The sequence below is a fragment of the Pseudopodoces humilis genome, chromosome 3 (assembly GCF_049639895.1).
Source record: "Pseudopodoces humilis isolate 2021_Gansu_Grassland_sample_001 chromosome 3, ASM4963989v1, whole genome shotgun sequence".
NCBI classification, from domain to species: Eukaryota; Metazoa; Chordata; class Aves; order Passeriformes; family Paridae; genus Pseudopodoces; species Pseudopodoces humilis.
Window position 1 is genome coordinate 19,556,581 of NC_142202.1, and position 12,243 is coordinate 19,568,823.

The 12,243-nt window shown below is 51.0% G+C and overlaps 1 protein-coding gene and 1 long non-coding RNA gene across 3 annotated transcripts in view; both read left to right on the plus strand.

Moving 5' to 3' along the window:
• Nucleotides 1-5,282: 5,282 nt before the first annotated feature.
• LOC106628206 (uncharacterized) lies at nucleotides 5,283-7,335 on the plus strand. Its single transcript, XR_001331492.2, has 3 exons — nucleotides 5,283-5,517; nucleotides 6,617-6,823; nucleotides 6,992-7,335. It is a non-coding gene; the product is annotated as an uncharacterized LOC106628206 (long non-coding RNA).
• A 760-nt stretch (nucleotides 7,336-8,095) lies between these two features.
• ESRRG (estrogen related receptor gamma) overlaps nucleotides 8,096-12,243 on the plus strand; it is a 390,416-nt gene continuing 386,268 nt past the window's right edge. Inside the window, exon 1 of one of the 2 annotated variants that reach the window (XM_088052404.1) lies at nucleotides 8,096-8,112. The gene's annotated coding sequence lies outside the window, so the exon portion shown is untranslated. Of the gene's footprint in view, nucleotides 8,113-10,305; nucleotides 10,327-12,243 lie in introns of those variants that run through there. The other variant, XM_088052400.1, reaches the window with a different exon arrangement.

Genomic DNA, 12,243 nt, shown 5'->3' on the forward strand with positions numbered 1-12,243 from the left:
GCTTCAGGAAATTTGTGGAATATAATCTCTGTGGTCATGTATCCAAATGTATGGAAGCTGAATTGAGGTGTTCTGAACCCCTCAGGTCAGTCATTTCCTTAACATCCACAATGTGGTGGCTAGTGTTGAATATAAAACACATTTCCTTAGTTCAGTGGTCACACACACACACAAATTAAAATATGTTTTGAATCATCTCAGAAACACTTCTCTTGAAGGTCAGTTCTTTTTCAGCATTAGAAAGCAGACTCTATTCCAAATAAAAAGCATTAATTATGTAGCTAAACTGCGTTGGCTATAAATAGTGGAAAAAAACTCCACATCTTGACTTTCAGAATTTCTACCATGTTTCAAATGAAATTCAGCCCAGCTACTCTGGACATCCTGCAATTAAGCATCCTTGCTCTTGGCTGACAGCATTAGTTGGTTTTTCCAGCCTTGCCCTCTTATCTGCCCTCCAGGTTCCTCAATAGAACAGCTTCTCTCTGCTCTCTCTGCACAACCTCTGTGTCCCCTTACCTAATCAGTCCCAGGCTCCTGCCTCCAAACACCAGTCCCAGCTTTTCTCTCTGCCTGGCTTGGCTGCTTCTACTGCCTGCTTTGTCACAGGCTGGATGGCTTTTTCCTCTGTGTTGTATTCACGCAGAGACCTTTCTTCTTGACACAACCTTCAAATCACCTGGAGCTTAGGAGAGATAGGATTCCTACCTCTCAGATTCTGCACCAAAATTCAGGTTCACGGGGCAAACTCGGAGGTGGGGATTAAAGTGGAAATCTAACCTCAACACTGTATACTCAAGCTTCTATTTGCAGAGAGGGCCAACCTTTAGCAATGCCTTTTTCCTGCTAGAATAAAAGAAATCATTGCTGGCCATCTGTTCATGACAGTTTCTAATATTTGTAAGTTAGACACATTTAGATAAATTTTCAGACAGAAAGGGGAAAGCACATTTTAAATAAAAAAGGTCACATTTTGAGGCTGTGCTTCAAAGCCTGAGGGCAGCAGAGCATTTCAAAGGAAAAAAGTTTCCATTTTAGTATGAGCAAAACTGTTTATTTTTCCATAACCTTGTTCTTGGAAATGGACAAATTGTTTTGGCAGGTATTTTCAAAATAATCTGCCCAGTACAGACAGCCAGCATATCAGTTTTCAGCCTAAGTGATGATGTTTTTTCTAAAGCTACATGCAGCAGAAAATGTGGTCTCTGCTGAGAAATGTTTGCCAAGCCCAATACAGGGAATGGCAGCACATCTACCTTAGAATATATATTATCACAGATTATGTCCTCTGAGGATTTCTGGTTCTTTTTCAAACACCAATTGCCTCATGGAAAGGCAATAGGGTCAGTGACTCTTCCCTATTTTAGGGGCAGAGTAATTAAAATAAGAGGAAAGGTAAAGAAAAACCAGGGATAGAATAAAAAAAAATCCTGATCAACTCCTTATTCCCCTGTTTATGCACCCCTTGGTGCCACCTCTGAGGGGCATCATTTGTGCAAAGGTCCTCTGGTCTGGAGTATTGCAGGTGTTCTTACACTGCGCAGACACAGACATCTGAGAAAACATCCCCGCTGTAATTACTGTGATTTAACTCCCTGTGATGGAAAGTTTTGGGGGCTGTAAGAGTGGGCACAGCAGGTGCAGGAGATATCCTCAAATAATAGTTTAATTCAGCTGAGAGCAAGCAGCCTCCACACTCAGCTTGTATGGGTACATCAGTACATTATAAAAAACCCAAAATTCAAATATTTCAGTGGCATCTGATGAAGCTTAGGGAAAAGGCCCTGTGGAAGAGAGAGGTGTGAGGAGGAAGCTGTGGTCAGGCTCCACCAAGACCAAGCAGGGTTGCTAGTGTGACCCACCGGGTGATGATCCCTGCCCTTGCTGTTGCTCCAAGTTCTCTGGCTGGGGTGAACCCCAGAAAAGGCACTGGCCACAGATGCTGGAGACCTGAAGTAGACAAGCTGCATAAAATTTCATGCCACAGTCTGGCTAGCTTGAGAGAGTAAGGAACACAGTTAAGTGTAAACAGTATGTGATGAGATAGCCCCATGCAGACCAAAAACCTCCACTAAAAACCATCCCACCAGCAACAACAAATTCCTCAGCTTAAACTGCAGCTCTCTTCAGAGGGAAAAAAAAAAAAAGAAAGAATTGCCAAATCAAACTGCTGACTCCTTTTTTCTTATCAAAACACCACAGCATACATCTTAACAGCCTGAAGTAAATCAAATGCGGGACCAGCTGGAACTGGCCAGCTCTTGACCCTCTGTTGATATCAGGTGTGTTCCTCACTTCTCTGGCAGATTAATTTGTGATCTCAAGTAACTCAGAGCCCCTAAAACTTTCAGTATGGCTGTTAGGACAAGGCTGAAGGTTTTCTTTGGAAAGTGCCGCCACTAAAAAACAGTTGGAGTTCTTCTCACTAGACAGACATACTGCATTATAGATGTCAGATGACTTTGTTCCTTCTGTATCTCTTATTTTTAAACTCACACACAAAGCAAGTGTGGGACAAAATTCAGACTTATGGCCAAAGCCTGCAGGTGTGCATCTGGATGACTGGCTTTTGCACATGGAGCTTCCTCTTGGGGGGATTTGGAATTGTTCATAGAAATGCATCCCTGAAGAAACCTTTCAGCTCGGGAAAAAAAGTGGGAGAAGATATGGGAAAAGTTGTGCAGAGCGCATGGAATTGAGAGCGGCTTACAGACGGCGGCTCCGAGAGTGTGCCCGTGTGTGTGATCAATATAATCTATTGCGAAAGAGAGCCTCGGTGTTTCTGTGGGGGAAAGAGATTTAGAAAGAAGGTCTTTAATTATTACCTGCAGAGAAGTTAAAGTGTAACTCGGCAGTAACGTACTCCAGTGCCAGTTTTGGGGGGTGGGGGCGGTCTCCAGCACCCAATCTGCCTGAAGTGTGTACGTGCATGGGAAAAAAAACTGAATTTAAAGCCATATTTAATTTAACCATGAAGGGAAAAAACAAGACAAACAAAGCATTGACGAGGCAACAGCAGAAAGAAAAGGAGTTCATCCTTCAGGCTGCTGACCTCTCTTTGTGCTTCGTGCGGGGGAGCTACCGAACAGGCTCTGGAGCTTGGAGCACCCACGCGTGAGCTTGTGTCCATCCCCCCACTGGTGCTTGTACCACACCTCCCATAGAGCCCAAATCCTCCGCCTGTCTGCCACGGCGTTTTCCTCGCACACGCTGCTCAGGGGCTCCGGTCATAGTGCCCCGCCCGCTCCGACAGCATCCCCCCTTCCCGGGGCCGCCGCTGCCCCCGCAGCCTGAGCGGGGAGGGGAGGCGGGCGGGGGCTGAACCTGCGCATCTCCTCGCGCCTTTGGAAAATCACCTCCTCCCTACAAAAAGGGCAAGGAGAGCCCTGGGGTTTCCAGGGTCACGGCGATGTATTTATATACACACCTTTTTTTTTTTTTTTTTTTTTTTAAGGGAGTTTTGCTTCTTCGGCAGGTCAGCGTGTTAATTAAAAGTTGATCCAGGTTGGTCACTTGCAGTCCCAGATGCGCTATTAGCACATAGGAAAATTACTATTTTTTTAAAGATACCAACATTTAAAAACTCGATAGAAACTCCATTTCCTTCTTAGTATTAACTAGCAGTCTCATAGAGAAAAATTATCAGAGCTATAATTAAATATGGGTCTATTTTTGAAGAATGTCCTGCAAAATAGCCCCAAAATATGATGTAGTAATTTAATTTTTTTTTCCTTTGGCACTACAGGTGCTAGCTATGTTTTCCCTCCATTTCCCACACTATGTATATTAAACAGGGAGGGAACATTGCTCTATTGCAGGTGATGACCCCAGACTTCGCTAGAATATTTTGCTCCTCGCTATAAAATTATGAAGTGGGTCTCTCTTTCAAAATCTCTATATTGGTTTTTATAATTACCTCGTGATCTAAACTTCTTCGCAGTCTATTTCTTAAAGGATAAAAAAAAAAAAAAAAATCGTGAAAGGAAGTGCGGGGGGCGGGAGAAGAAAGAAACAAAGTTAGCTGTATTAACATTTGTGTTCGTCTCATCCAGGCTGTCAGTAACTTTTCCTGGATCGGGTCCTATGTTTCTATAGGCGCCCTGCTGAGGCGCGCGTCTGCCCCTGGCTGCCCCGCCCGCAGCTCGGCCTGACCCCGGCCCCTCGCAGCCCCAGCCCGGCCGCTCCCCCCGCTCTCCGCCGCCTCCCCGGGCTCCGGCCCTCGCTCCGCGGCGCGCTTGTGCTGCACGCCCCGGAGTTGATCTGTCACATTCCAATGGAGAGCTAAATAACTCCTAGTATTATCTATTGAAAAAAAAAAAAAGAGGGTGAAAAAGAAAAAAAGATAAATAAAAAAAAAGCAAGGAAAACAAGCAGACTGCCCCCCAACCCTTTCATCCTCAAGGTTTTATTTTTTCTTCTGGAATGTTTTCTCCGTGGCCGGTAAAACGCAGCTCACGGCTTTGCTTTGCTTAGCTTTGCCCTGGGCCGAGGCTGACCGCCGCAGTCCCTCCGGGACAAGCAGCGGCGGCCAGAGCCCAGCGCCAGAGGAAGGAACTCGGCGGAGCCAGCCCAGAGCCGAGCCCAGAGTCCTGAGCCTGGGCAGGCTCTGGGATTTAAACCCGGCCCGGTCTTGCTGTTACCAGAGGCGCATGTTTTGTTGGTTTGGCTTTTTGCTGGTTGGTTTTTTTTTTTTTTTCCCTTTCTCCTTTGTAAGATACGGAAGGTGAATAATGAAATCCCTTCGCTAATAGTTTATGAGCCATGAGATTGGAAATGTGTGCGGATGGACCAGCGCGGCGGGCTGCGCGTCACTCGGGAGCTGCGGAGCCGGGCGCGGGGAGGAGAGGCACTGACTGCCGGGGTCGCCGCTCCGCCGGCGGAGCCGCCACCGGGGCCGGGGGTGCCGAGGGGGCCGCGACTGCCCGTGCGGCCGGGGCACTGTCCGCGCCCGGGCACTGCCCCGCCGGGGCCCCGGGAGAGCGGCTCAGAGCGAGAGGGCCGGGGGCGCCCTGCCTCACCCCCGTGCGCTGCCTGACACGGGCTCCTGCGCGGCCCCGCGGGCGGCACAAAGGCAGCGAGGGCCCGGCCCGGTGCTGCCGGGGCTCCGCCGAGGCCGCCGAGGCCGAGGGGCGTGAGGGCGAGCGGGGAGCGACCTTTAGGACCAATTTGGAGGGAACTGGGGGCGCGGCTCTGACAGGGGTGACGAAAGCCCCTTTCCTCGGCCATCCTGCGGCAGGTCATGTACGCAGGGACGGGGCAGGAGCGGGCGGGAGCGACGCCGCTGTCCCCCGCCCTCCCGGTACGCGTCTCGGTACAGGCACCGCGCCTGTACAGGAGCGGACATTTCCCATCAAGCCCTTGCCACGGGATGTCCGAGGGCATCGCTACCTCCCTGCCATAAAAACAAACCGCTCATCAGCTCCGCTCGGTGTGTGCCATCGAGAGAAGTCGCGGCGGTGCGAACGGGCACCATCTGTCCTGCCATTCCGGGAGACGCAGATATATTTCTTTAGACAGGTCAGCAGTTCTTCCCGGCCAGCCCTGTCAGGCACCTGTCAGGGGAGAAAATCTCTTCATAGCTGCCGCGGTGGGATCCTTATCAGCGGCAGCCCCTTTGCTGACAGGGCCCAGCCTTAAGCTTCCCGCAAATCAATGTCCTCGGGGGACAGGGGGCTGTCGTTACCGGGGGAATGCCGAACGTGCCGGGAGCGCTCAGATTTCCTACAAAACGCGGGCGGGAGGGAGAACGGAGTGGGGAGCCGGCCCCGAACAGCCCGTAGGCTGCCCGACGAAGGCCGGCGTGGGCTCTGGAGCAGGGGCTTCCTCCCTGGCCTGAGCCGTCGGGCCAGCTCCGCTGCCCACCCGCAAGGACGAGGCTCCCGCGGCTCCCGGGGCTCCGCTGCCCCGGGCGGGACGGCGGCGAGGGGGGACCGCACCGCGGAACCCCCACAGCCACGTGTATCGAGGAGCTTTATCTCGAGTGGGGCCATCGCTCCACGGCTGACCCACAGCCCCAGTCACACACTTCGTCCCTACCAAAGTACCGCCTTCTTCCCTCCTCCCCCCCCACCCCCCAGTAATTCCGACCTGTTTTCTTTCTGTTCTTCACTTGCTTTCAAAATGAGGGCACGTTCAGGGAAGCCTGCCCGCCCGCCTCCTGCACTTCCACGCGGTATCTCGTGGACATCTTCCCCCCACCTCCCGAAAAAAAAAAAAATAAATAAAAGCAAAGCAAACCAAATCAACAACAGGCACCACCACCAAAAGAAAAAGAAAAACCTCAAATGCGCCGTGTGTTCCCAACTTGGAGTTAAAGTCGGTGCTAATACGGGTCAGTTCCTTCCCCTAGCTGGGAAGGCAGGGAGGAGAATGTAAAGTGTAGGTTGGTGGGGGGTGGCGGTGGGGGGAGGAACAAGAGAAACCCCCAAAATAAACAAACAAATCTCGCGCACGATCACAATAAAGTGAAATTCCTTTCTACACACCCACAACTTTAGCTCTGTGGGCTGCCTGGGGGGTTTTAATCTTGCAAAGAGAAAGGGGGGCTCCCTGCGCAAAATTACGCCTTCTTCTCTCATTTGTTAGCTGATTCCATCAAAAAGTTCGCTATTTATAGGCTACACACACGAACCTGGAGTAATACAAACCCTCCCGTGTTGTTGCCCTCGCAAAGTGGCCGGTCCTGAAGCATCTGATCGGGTTTGTGTGTGTGCGCGCGCGAGTGAGAGCGAGCCACGCAGAGAGCGCTGCCATCCAAAAGGGGAAAGAAGAGCTCAAGCTGAGAGACTTATTAATTGCTAAGAGCTGCTCTGCCACCAGCCATGTGAGTAGCTAACAATGATCACCTTTTGTACAGATGGTCAGCGATCAGGCACAGACACTTTCTGTCCTTTTCCTCCTCCCTCCCCTTTCTTATTTTTTTTTTATTCCCCTCCTGTATCCTTCCCACTCATCTTGCATTTTTTTTTCCCCTTTGTTTTTTTCTTTTTAGTTCGAGTTTGCACGGTTTATTCCTCATGAAGGGGAGGAATGAAACGTGGGCAAATGCGGGGGAGAAAATGTGCCGGCGAAGAGGAAGGAAGGAAGGAGTGGTGAAAGGAGAGGAGGAGGAGGAGGGTTTATTAAGCGATCGCCTTGTCCCCTGAGTCCGAGCCGGCTGGGAATTAGTAACAGCGAGATAGCGGAGGCTGTATCCCTCCCTCTTCCTCCGCTTTCCTTTTCCTGGAGCGCTCAGACCCCCTGACAATTATTACCCTGGTATCAACACGGACAACGAGCTGTATTCATCAAACCTCATTTGGGAAATTGAAAGGGAATTAAAAATAAATAAATAAAGAGAGAGAGTGAGAGAGAGAGTGAGAGAGAGAGAGAGAGAGAGAGAGAGAGAGAGAGAGAGATCACGCGGGGATAAGGGGGTTTTGATCGCTCCGCGTACAGCAATGACTGTCCGTGAGCTCCCAGCCCGCTGTGCAGGCAGGTAGAAAGCGCCCGCAGAGCAGCCCAGTCCCGCGGGCTGAGCGTGCGATTTTAGGTGGGGGGAGAGAGAGAGAGAGAGAGAGAGAGAGAGAGAGAGAGAGAGAGCCCCGGCCCCTCGCCCCTGCCGCTCCTTCCCCAGCAAGGGGCACAGGGGGAGACAGGCAGCTCCTTCCTTCCCCTACGCGAGGTCTCGGCGCTCTCCCGGCAGTGCCAGACCTCGGCGTGGCACAGTGCGTGAATCCAAGCCCCACGCAGCAGGCAGGGCACGGCACGTGGGTCTGGGGAATTGCACAGTTGTTTCCAGAGCGGGCAAAAAATGCAATCTGTGCTAGGGAACGTGGCTCTCGGAAAGGTAGGTGTCCTGGTTTGTGCAGGAATGCAGGGCTGGGAGACTCCGCGTGGAAAGGGGGTGGGTGTGGAGAGAGAATGCGAATTTGTTTCCAGCGTGGAGAGGCGCTTTTCTAACCCAACACTCGAGCTCCAATCACACATTCTGAGGTTAGCGTAGCATTAAATTAACAGACAGGGTCGGGGTTATCCAGGGCATTATACCGCGTGCCCGGGATGTAACCTCTGCTCATTTTTACACAAAGAAGAAGGAGAGACGGGGTTACATCTGGAAAGCCAAACAGCGCGGTGAGTATCGGTATTCGCTGCTCTCCCTCCCATGCCTGAGAACAAAGTTCAAAGGCGGCCGGTGCGGGACTGGGGCTGGCTCCGCCGAAGCCCCCGCTCCCTTTGGAGGCGGCAGCGCAGCCGCCTTTGGAGCCAGGACCCCCAGAGCAGCCCCTCCGGGGCGAGCCCTCGCTGAGCAGCAAAGGAGAACTTGAGGTATCTTGGTTAGAACTTTGCTACTTTAGGTAGAGAGGAAAAAAAATTAGAAAAAAAAAAAAAAAAAGAAAGACTGACTTGGATGCAGCGCTATTTATAGGTGGCGGTAAAGGCTCCTTTTCAATAAGCAGCCGTGGAAAAGAAACGTCAGAAAACTGGCTGCTTTATTGATCCGAAGTGCTGGACGGTCACAGCCACGCCAGCCAGGCTGCACCTACAAAGTCGCGTCTCCTCTCGGGTTAGGCAGCGAGAAGGGGAATAGGATGCGGGTTTTGCTGACCATTAGCTTGGACACGACTCAATTCCCAAGCACAGGTACAGGGCAAAAGAGTGTGAGATGGAAGACTTTTCCCTTTTCTTTCAGACACGGACACAATGCAGGGCACCCGCAGGGCTGAAAGTGGGCCAGGGCTACACGGTGGGTATCAGATCACACAAAGAAGAGGAAAGAAATCCAGTTAAAAATACATTAGCTGAAATCAGAGGACGAGCTTGATTATTTTTTTTTCTTTTAAACAAAGGTGCACGTTAGAACAAGCTGGAAGCACTCTTTGTGCCTGACGGTATCCCCCACGCCCATTGGAAATAAAGCAAGAGGCTTGCTCTTTCTTTGCATCTTTTAAACCTCGTTTTAATTAGAATTGCCAAAGTAGGACGCCCCGGTGGAAGATGTTTTCAAGTATCCACCTACCTCTCTGCTGTAAGCAGAATTGCTGTCTGCTAAATTGCTTGAAACGCAAAATTCTGCCCCACCCCCAGCTTGGTTTGGCACCTACTCACTTTTTCCCCCCGAAATTGCAATTGTTTATGAAAGGTTATTCCATTGGGAGGAAAAGAGAAACCCCAAACACCCAGCAGTAATGAGATGAGTAGACTCCAAGAGCCTCGCTTTGCTCTGTACAACAGGAAAGGCTTTGGACAGACAGCGTCCCAAAAAACTCTTTTTTTTTTTTTTTTTTTTTAAGTCACAGATTGGGCGTATCCTTTCCCTTCTCCTTTAATTTATTTGATTAAATCATAACCAAAACAGACTCATCAGCTTCTCGTATTTCCTCAGCTGTAACCATACGCAAAACCTTTTATATGGAGACAAGTAATTGGCTTTAGTTAACTCAGGGCACAGGCTGCGCTCAAGTTTTCCTCCCGTTCCCAGGGCAGCGTTTCACGCAACCGCATGTTCCAGCTCTGCCTCACGGTCCTCAATCGCCAGCCTCAGGTTTCTAAACTGTTTGTGCCGTTCCTCATCATTCTCTGATTTCTCTCATGAGGGATGCTCACGGCAAAGGCTTATGAGTGGGCTCTTCCCCCTCGGGATTTGGGAGTGGCGGGACTGGTTCAGTGGGAGTCCAGCTCGGAACCGCTCCTGCACCGCGTCCCGCGGCCATCCGCATCCCACCTCAGCACCGGGCTCGCGGCTTGTTCCCGCTCCCGATGAAGGACTAGACCAGTTTCACCTTCAGGAGGTTCTGTTAGCTCACTTCTCTCTTAAATCAAAAAGAAAGAAAGGGGGAGGGGGGGGAAAGAAAAACCTCTAAAGTTTCTCAAGTAAAGCTTGGCTTTCTTTTGGTCATTACTCAAATGAAGAACCGCGTCAATTAACTCCAAATTGGAAATGCCTGCCCAAAAAGAATAATGATAATTCCCTGCCGTTCTCTAAGAGGTAGTTGCAGGATAGCACTTAGTGCGTGTGGTCCCTAATGACAGGATTGCTGCCCTGCCCGGGGTTTGGCTCTCCCTGCCCCGCTGGCTTCGCTCTGAGCTTGGGCAGCGACGCCGGGCACGGCTGTCCTGCGCAAACCTTCCCCCTCTTCCCTTGCTCTCTGCCCGCAGCCGCACGGGGTTTACACCTCCCACGGCCAGCACAGTATGACCACACCATGAAAACAGATTTAATTACCTTCATCCCTCGATAAGAGGGCAGGGGCCTCATAGCAACAGGTAACGAGGGCACCTGCAGCTCTTCGAGGGTGTTTAATTGATAACAGAGGAAGCAGGACGCTTGCCAAAGGGTCGCTTTCGGTAAGGTGGGCTGTGAGGGAAGCGGACCATCAAAAAAGGGGTGCATAGCGATACTTTGGTAAAAGTTTAACGTTGCTGCGAGGGGAGCGCGATCCCCGCAGCGAAACGGGACGGCTGTTTCGCCTCGGATTCTTGCTGTTTTCAAGCTGTCTCCAAAAGCCCCTCAAGCCGTCCCGTGGAGCGGCCCCGGCTCTGGGACCCCGGCCGTGGGGACGACACGTGTTGCTCTCCTGGGGAGCGGGTCGCCTCCGGCCCCAGCGGGAGATGCTGCCGAGGATGCTCGGTGCGGGCCCTCGCTGGGACAGGGCTGTGCGGCCAGGAAGGCACTGCCGTGTGCGGGGGTAGCGGGGCAGCCTCAGCCTGCCTCATGGCTCAGGGCACGGCAGGAGCGGGCGCTGAGCGGTCGGGCACCAACCAGGCCCCGAGCAAGCTCTGGCAGGGTCTGTGTGGGGGCTCAGAGCCCGGGCGGGGCTCCCACGGCCACCCCGGGGCGTCCCCGCTCAGCCGCCGCCGGGGCTCCGTGGCGGGCGGGCACGGCTGACCCTGGGGGCGCCGGAGCGGGGGCGGGGGTCTCCGGCCTGACCCGAAAAGGAGAAGCTCCCCCTTCCCTTCCCTCCCTTTCCTACCCTTCCCCGTCTCTTTGTTCTTTGCCCCTTTGTTCCTCTCCTCGAAGTTTCCAGAGGGGTTGCTGGTGCGCAGCAAAGTTGCCGAAAGCTGAGAAATTACAATAAGTGGATGTCTGAGCAAGGAAAGAGGGTGAGGGTCCCTTCCCAGGGCTAAGAGCTATTCCCCAGATCCCGCAGCGTTGTCTGCTTGAGCGAGGGGTCGGGAGGGGTGCTGGAGCCGGGCCGTGCTCGCAGTGATGCTGAGGCAGAAGAGGCTCCTGCAGCCACAGCACCGGGGGACCTAGCACTCCTTTCGCCATTTAAACAAGCGTCCTTTCTGCCCTTTCTGGTGGGAAAGGGAAGAAAATAATTGGCGAGCACATCGTAATGAGATGAGGCAGTTGGTGACACAAATGAAGGTTTTCTGAATGCTAGATTTTAGGGCACACATATTGGTTTGGGATGCACAATCTCAGAATGGCTTTGTCTCCATCACTGTATTTTTGCTGTTTTTCGTGTTTGTTTGATAGGACTATGGTAAAGTGTTGGCAGGAGTCAAACAAGTTGGGGCTTAATTTCAAAGTTGATGGACTGTCTTCATAGAGCAGCATCACAGCTTAAAAGACAGGTTTAATGTGGTTAATGGGAGATTGCAGTGTGGCTCGGTAGTGACAATAAACTTCCTTGGAAAAGGAAACATCTTTATTTGCTACCATGTGCAGTAGTCTTATCCCCTCTTTATTAATCATTATTAAATGTTAGAGAACTCCAAGCTTATTTTGCCTTGTACTAAGATATCCCAGTAACTTCAAAAGTATCTGTTATCACAGGATTCTTACCTCTCCTCCTGATACATGGAAGTAGGAAAATGCTTTATTTGGGGGAGCTAGGTATTAGGAAAGCTGGTGTGAGAAAGGAAGTTTTGATATCTTGCATTGGAGTAGGTCACAGCAGGTTACAGACAGAGCCAGATCAGAGTCCTGAACTCCAGCACGCTTCCCTAACAGTGCTGGTGTGCTCCCATCTTTATAACTGAGGATATCATGGATGACTGTAGCACTTAAAAGCTGAATCAATCTAATTCTTGTAATCGTGAGAATGTCCACAAATATTTGCTGTTTTTACATAGGTAGAGATCCTATAAAATTATTTTAGAAAATATTGTATTTGCAGTAGTTTTGTATTACATAAAAATGCCGTGAATGTTTATTATGATGTGCTAAATGTCCAGAATTAGTATAGCTTTTTTTTTTTTTTTCTGGTATTCAACAAAGTTGAGAAATGAGGTGAGATCAGATTGGGATTGACTAAA